We start from the raw sequence: 7065 nt of genomic DNA on the forward strand, positions 1-7065 counted from the left end.
ATCTATCTGCAGATTTCCAAAGGGTCCTGCCGGTACTGGCAAGTGGTCAAATCTGGCTGGGGTCTTCCCTCTATTATACTGTTGGCAAATACTACAAGTTTCACGAATAGCAGTCATTATTCCAGGCGCAAACCACTGCTGGGTAACTTGGTGTAGCATCCCCCCTTTTTGTACATGCCCTTGTCCGTGCGCCAGGCGGGCAAGTACATGGAGAAGCCCTTTCGAGCAGACCACCCTGCCATCGGGGTGTTTCCAGAGATTATCAGAATCCTGTACACAACCGTCCCGAACCCAGTTTACTTTTTCTTGTTCACTGGCCCCTTCCTGGGCCTGTACTGCAACGCCAAGTTAATGGCCTCAGGCAATCCTTGACGTATGAAAGAGGAAACAACCATTGCTCGGGATAGAGCAGCTGTCTCAGCTGCTTCGTCTGCAGAGGCATTGCCTATCGAGACTTCATCTTGCACTTGTGTGTGCGCCTTGCACTTTATTATGGCTCGCCTACTGGGGAGGAGGATGGCTCGCAGTAAGTTGCCTCTCAGGGTAGCGTGCTGAATGGGCTTACCAGAGGTGATGATAAATCTGCAGTGCTGCAACAAGATCCCAACATCATGCACTACTCTGAATGCATACCGCGCATCAGTGTAGATATCAGCAGTCCGACCCTCAGCGAGAATACAAGTGCGGGTGAGTGCAAACAGCTCAGCTGCTTGCATGGAGGTGCCAGGGGACAGAGCAAAGTCTTCCAGTAATTCAAAAGGGGTGCCGACTGCATACCCAGCCAGTGTGGCAGTGTCACAAGGCCAGTAAGAGGAACTATCGGTGAAAAGCACCAAATCAGGATTGTTCAGGGGTTTGGATTGTAAGTCAGGGCGGGGAGACATAAACAGAATCAACGACTTGCAGGCAACCGTGCTCGCTTTCGTCTGTCTCAACACTGTCAAGGAGAAAGGTGGCAGGGTTTAATGAGGGTACTCGCCTAAAGGAAATGTTCAGTTTGGACAACAGCATGACTTCATACCCAGTGCGGTGGGCTGCAGTGAAATGTTGTGTCGCTGTTGAGGGACCAAAATCACACACTTATGGTCCAACACAATATGGTTTGATTTTCCAAAATTACAGCAGTGGCTGCAACAGCTCATAGACAACCAGGCATTCCTCTCACAACAAGAGGCAACTGAGCCGAGTAGTATGCTACTGGTCGCTTGAGTCCGCCATGCTCCCAGGTCAGAATGCCACTTGCAGGCCCCTCCTTTTTGCTGACAGAGGGCAAAGGGCTTCTTGTAATCAGGAATCCCCAGGGCAGGGGCTTGAGTCAGGGCTACTTTGAGTTCCTTAAGGCTTGTTGCCACTCTTCAGTCCAGTCTATTTCTGTCAGTTGCCCCTGCTATGTAGTCTGCCGCAGCACAGCATCCATTTGCCAATATTCAAGCATCCATTGTCAGCAATGGTTCACCATACCAAGAAAGGGCAGCATTTCTTTTTGTGTCATGGGTCTGGGTGCCTTCAATACCCCCTCGACCCTCTCTGGTCCCAGTCGGCGCATACCATTCTCGAGAACGAAGCCCAAGCACTGTCCTGAGGGCTGACACAATTATAGTTTTGGAGCAGAGACCTGGTGTCTTGGCCAGATGACACAGCATCGCCACGGTATCTCGTTGACAGGCATCACAATCGCGGGAGGCAATCAACAAATCATCAGCATATTGCAGTATCGTACTATCACCGGGCAATGAGAGTTCAAGGAGATTTGTTCGGACTGTGGAGGCATATACGGTCGGGCTCTGTGTACCCCAGGGAAGCCAGGTCCACGTATACTGTCTGCCACTGCAGGTAAATGCAAAGAGATCTTGGCTGTCCTCATGGAGAGGAATAGAAAAGAAGCCTGAGCAGAGGTCAATGATTGTGCAACAGGACGAATCGGGGGGCAGGGAGGACAGAATCACATTGGTGTCAGGGACTATGGGAGTGACAGGTATTACAATCTGGTTGATGGTTCGTAGGTTCTGGACAAAGCGCCACTCGTCCTTCCGTCCAGGTTTTGGGATTGGCAGTATGGGAGTGTTGCAGGGGCTGTGGGTCGGGCGCAAAACGCCTTGAGCGAGTAGCGCCTCGATGACCGGTCTTATCCCCTCCTCTGCCTCCCTTTGACAAACAGTACTGTTTAATCAAGGGCAGGGCAGCCTTGGCCCGAACATCCACCCGATGTGGCGGGGCCAAGGAGACCAGGCCAACATGGATTTTGTGCAGTGCCCACAGGGAGAAAGGGACAGTCTGCAGGAGGAGAGGGAAAAACAAGTTTACCGAGGCGGGTAGCTGAAATCGACAGAATGTCACTTTCCATTTCCCACGCAGTATCCTAATACAGCCCGAGTGGGCTGAAAGACCGTCAATCAGTACAATTCCCAAAGCCTCAAGAGGTACCTCTTCGGTGTGTAGGGGATATTCCTCACCTAAACTCTTTACCATGGGGCCAATCTGTTTACGGGCCACAGGGGCCTTTACAGCCACGGTGACGTGAGGGACTGACTCGCGACCCATTTCAAACAAGGAACCCTAGGCATGAATCAAATCAATCATCAGTCCCAGTCCCAAGGAACTGAAATGTCCGATACCCTTTACCTTACCCCTAAAGTAAAGGGCATCGGACATATCCAGGAAAGGTATAGCTTTTCTAGCGTAGTTGTCAGACTCAGAATTTTTGGAAAATAAGGCTGTGCAATGGGTCTTAGTAAGTAATCTACTGGTGAAAAGCAAATGATGTAAATCGCACAGGCACTCATCACTCCTATCTCCCAGAGCCGCAGCTAAGCGCACCAGCATTTTCTCAAGGGGGTTGCTCTGTAGTTGCCAACAGTACAAAACAGCCATTTCAGATTTTAAAGCTTCTGTTTCTTTGAGCAGCATGCTTTCGGCTTTTGGAAATGAATGTTCGGACAATTCGAGAAATAGTCCCTGCTGAGTGCAGTGAATCGTGGCCCCTAACTTGCAAAGTGTTTGGTGTCCTAATAAGCTCACTGGGGAATGTTTGGCAATGACAAAGGTTTCGCGCACACATGATCTCCAATTTGTATAGGCACGGGATGGGACAGGGGCTCAACCACAGGAATTCCGGCTACTCCGATAGTCGAAATCTTTTTAGGGCTACAGGGTAATTCCACAGAGGGAGGCACAGACAAAATTGTCGCACCATGATCAATGAGAAAGGTTACTCGTCTCCCTTTAATTTCTATTTCTGCCATTGGGTCCTCCCAAGGAGAAGAGGATAATCTGATCAATGCAGCCTGTATTGCCGCCCCTCCGTGCACACCTATTGTCCCTGAGGGGATGGGTTGTTAAGCGAAAAAGGGACACTCTGTTTCTGATCTACCCTGCGGGTCCCTTCCGCCCCACTGCGGCAGGTCCTGGCCCAATGGCCTTTCTGCCTGCATCGCCAGCAGGCATACAGCTGTCTGTCTCTTCCCTGCCATCTCTGGCCACGATCACCATTATGCGGCTTTGGTTGGTTACCTCTGTTGCCTCCAGATCTCAGCTGCTGGACAAATTGGCCTTTACGTTCACGTGATCTTTTTGTCAAGAAGCCTTGTCTATCCATGTTGGTCAGAGACGTAATAATCTTGTTCCATCCCTGCTGCTGCCAAGTCAGGTTAGCCAATTTAAAGGCATGCGCAGTCTTCGGATCAAAGCAATTTAAATGGGTTTGCATGGCTCAGGGTCCGTGCTGCTCAAGTGCCACACCTGCCGGGGATTCCCAAGTATCCTCAAATCTAGCAATGAAGTCTGTTAACTGTTCACTCTTTTTCTGGATACATCTGGTCACTTCCCCGAAATCACTATGCTGTCTGGCCCGTTAATGATGGCCTCTTTGGCTCGTGTCTGGTGCCAGGTATCTCCGCTCTCGTTCCCCTGATCCTGATGGCTATCATCAGGGGCCACTCACCGTTACAGCCCGGAGGAATGGCAAACAAATCCTTGACCCTGGGCCACGAAGTCCCGTATGCAACTTTTAATAATAACAGCACGTCCCCATGCAGTGGGTTAACGTTTCGGGTCCAGTGAACCTTCCTCAGAACTGGTTCCAAAATATTAACTCTCTTTTTCCCTTCACAGATGCTGCCAGACCTGCTGAGCTTTTCCAACAACTTTGTTTTTGTGGCTAAAGAAAAGGTAGGAGGGGGTGTTTTTTTTTCCCATATTCATTTACAGGATAAGGGCGTCAATGGACAAGCAGCATTTATTGCCCATTCCTAATTGCCCAGAGGGCAGTTCAAAGTCAACCACATTGCTTTGGGTCTGGAGTCGCACGTAGGCTAGACCAGGTAAGGCTGACAGTTTCCTTCCCGAAAGGACATTAGTGAATCAGATGGGGTTTTCCCCGACATTCAACAATGGATTCATGATCATCATTAGATTCTTAATTCCAGATATTTATTGAATTCAAATTGCACCATCTGTCGTAGCGGTGTTCGAACCCAGGTACCCAGAACGTTAGCTGGGTCTCTGAATTAACAGTCCAGTGAGAATAGCACTAGCTCATCTCCTCCCCAAGAATGTTGGATATTCTCAGATACAAGTTGTTTAGATGAGGAAGGAAAGAACAGCATGGCTGGAAGAATGTTTACCCTCTCTGACTTTCACACTACCACTATCCAATGGGTCCACATTTCAATACTTGCTTTTTCTGATATAAATTAATTATCTGGAGATTAGCATGCAGGGAACAATTTCAATCTTTGCAGAGGATCTATAACTTGGACGTGTTGTAAACAGTGAAGAGAACAGTATACAACTCCAAAAGGACAATGACAAGGAGGTGAAGTGCATAGATAGGTGGCAGCTGAAGATTAATGCCAGATGGAACGTACATGTAGACAGACAGTATATCAAAAAAGTACTATCCTTAAGAGTGTCTATGTGCATAAATCATTGAAGGTGGCAGGGCTGATGGATAGAGATGTAAACAAAGCATAGTGTTCTCAGATTTATTCGTGGAGCCTTAGAGAAACAAGGGCAAGGTGGTGATGTTGAACTGGAAAAGACAGTTGATGGACCTCCACTGGAGAATTGTGTACAGTTGTGGATGCCACGTTACATGAAAGCTGTGAATGCACTGGGGAGAGTCAGAAGCTGTTTACAAGTACAGTTCCAGGAATGAGAAACTTCACTTGTGAGGATTGATTGAAGAAAGGGGACCGTTCTCCTTGGAGAAGACAAAAAGACTGAGAAGAGTTCTGATAGAGAGGTTTTCAAAATCATGATCAGGCTGAACACCGTATTATTCCAGCCCATATAAGGAACAACAACAGGGAAAAGGTTTAAACCAATCGATAAACGAAGCAAGGGTGAAGTGAAGGAAAGCTTTTTCACTTCGTGAGCAGTTACGGTATGGAACGCACTTCCTGGAATGTGCTAGAGACAGATACAATTGAGGCATTCAACAGGGCGTTTAGATAGACAGAGGAATACAGCACGGAAACAGACCCTTCGGTCCAACTCATCCGTGCTCACAAGATATCCTCAACTAATCTTTTGATAGTAGGAACTGCAGATGCTGGAAAATCTGAGATAACAAGGTGTAGAGCTGGATGAACACAGCAGGCCAAGCAGCATCATAGGAGCAGGAAGGCTGACGTTTCGGGCCTAGACCCTTCATCAGAAATCAACTATTCTAGTCCCATTTGTCAGCATTTGGCCCATATCCCTGTAAATTCTTTCCACTCATGTATCTATTCAGATGCCTTTTAAGAGTTGTAATCGTGCCTGCCTACACCATTTTCTCTGGCAGCTTGTTCCATACACTCGCCACCCTCTGTGTGAAAAAATTGCCCCTCAGGTCCCTTTTAATTATTCTGCCTCTCACCTTAAACCTATGCCCTCTAGTGTTGGACTTCCCTACTGTGGAAAATATTCCTTGGTGTTTCACCTTATCTGTAACTCTCATGATTTTATCAACGTCTGCAAGATCACCCCTCAGCCTCCAACAGTCAAGAAAAAATAGCACCAGCATATTCAGTCTCTCCCTGCAGCTCAAAGCCTCCTTTTCCAGCAATAGCCTTGTAAGTCTTCTCTGAACACTTTCAAGTTTAACAATATCTTTCCTACAGCAGGGAGACCAGAATTAAAGTGTTCTAAAAGTGGCCAAACCGATGTCCGACAACATGACAACCCAACTCCTATACTCACTGCACTGACCAATGAAAACAAGGATACCGAACACTATCTTCACCACCTGTCCACCAGTGATTCCACCTTCAAGGAACAATGCACTGACACCTGGAGGTTCCTTTGTTTGTCACTAGTTCCCAGGGCAAAAATGTGCAAGGGGCAAAAGCAGGAGATTGGCACAAGGTAACATTTAACAAGCTAAGGCAGACATCATGGGCCAAAATGCCTCCTTCTGTGCTGTACCACCACTTTGATTATTACTTGAGGTCCTGTATAATATACATTGGGGGATTTACCTGATATAATTTTGCTGTTGAGCAAGAAACTGGTGGACTTTCTGTGTAGCTGAAGTTAACATCTAACTTGTATTTTTGCATTTGTAATGATTTTGTTAAAAAAAAGGACAGGTTTTAAAGCTTTGCTACAAAGTGGATAAGTTTTGTGCACTAATGAATGTTTGTTAATGAACAGTAATATTCTGGTAAATCAAAACTGTTAGGTCTTCAATTCAAACAAATTTAAACTTTTGGAAACATAGTACCTGAACTCAGCAAATTTCCATCCTCTGTGTTTAAACTGAAATTCTGATGCAACAATGGTGAACAACTGTATCCCAAACTATAATCCCAGTATTTCCGTGAAAACTGTGTGAGCAATATTGCTGATACAGGTAGAAATCCATCTTTTCTCCTTTGAAACCATTAAGAAAGGAATTGGAAGCTTTTTGTACAAAATGAGAAAAGAGTGCTGATTAGCTGGGCCATTATTGCCATGGAGATGCTGCAAAAACAGTTAGTTGTCAATCCTAATTCTCAGACCACACAGCTAGACTCTGAGTGATGAGTGTCCAGGTCCCCTGTAAATACGCTCTAAAGCACAGAGCCCCCTGTAAATACGCTC

Source organism: Rhincodon typus, chromosome 27 (assembly GCF_021869965.1).
Source record: "Rhincodon typus isolate 14 chromosome 27, sRhiTyp1.1, whole genome shotgun sequence".
NCBI lineage: Eukaryota > Metazoa > Chordata > Chondrichthyes > Orectolobiformes > Rhincodontidae > Rhincodon > Rhincodon typus.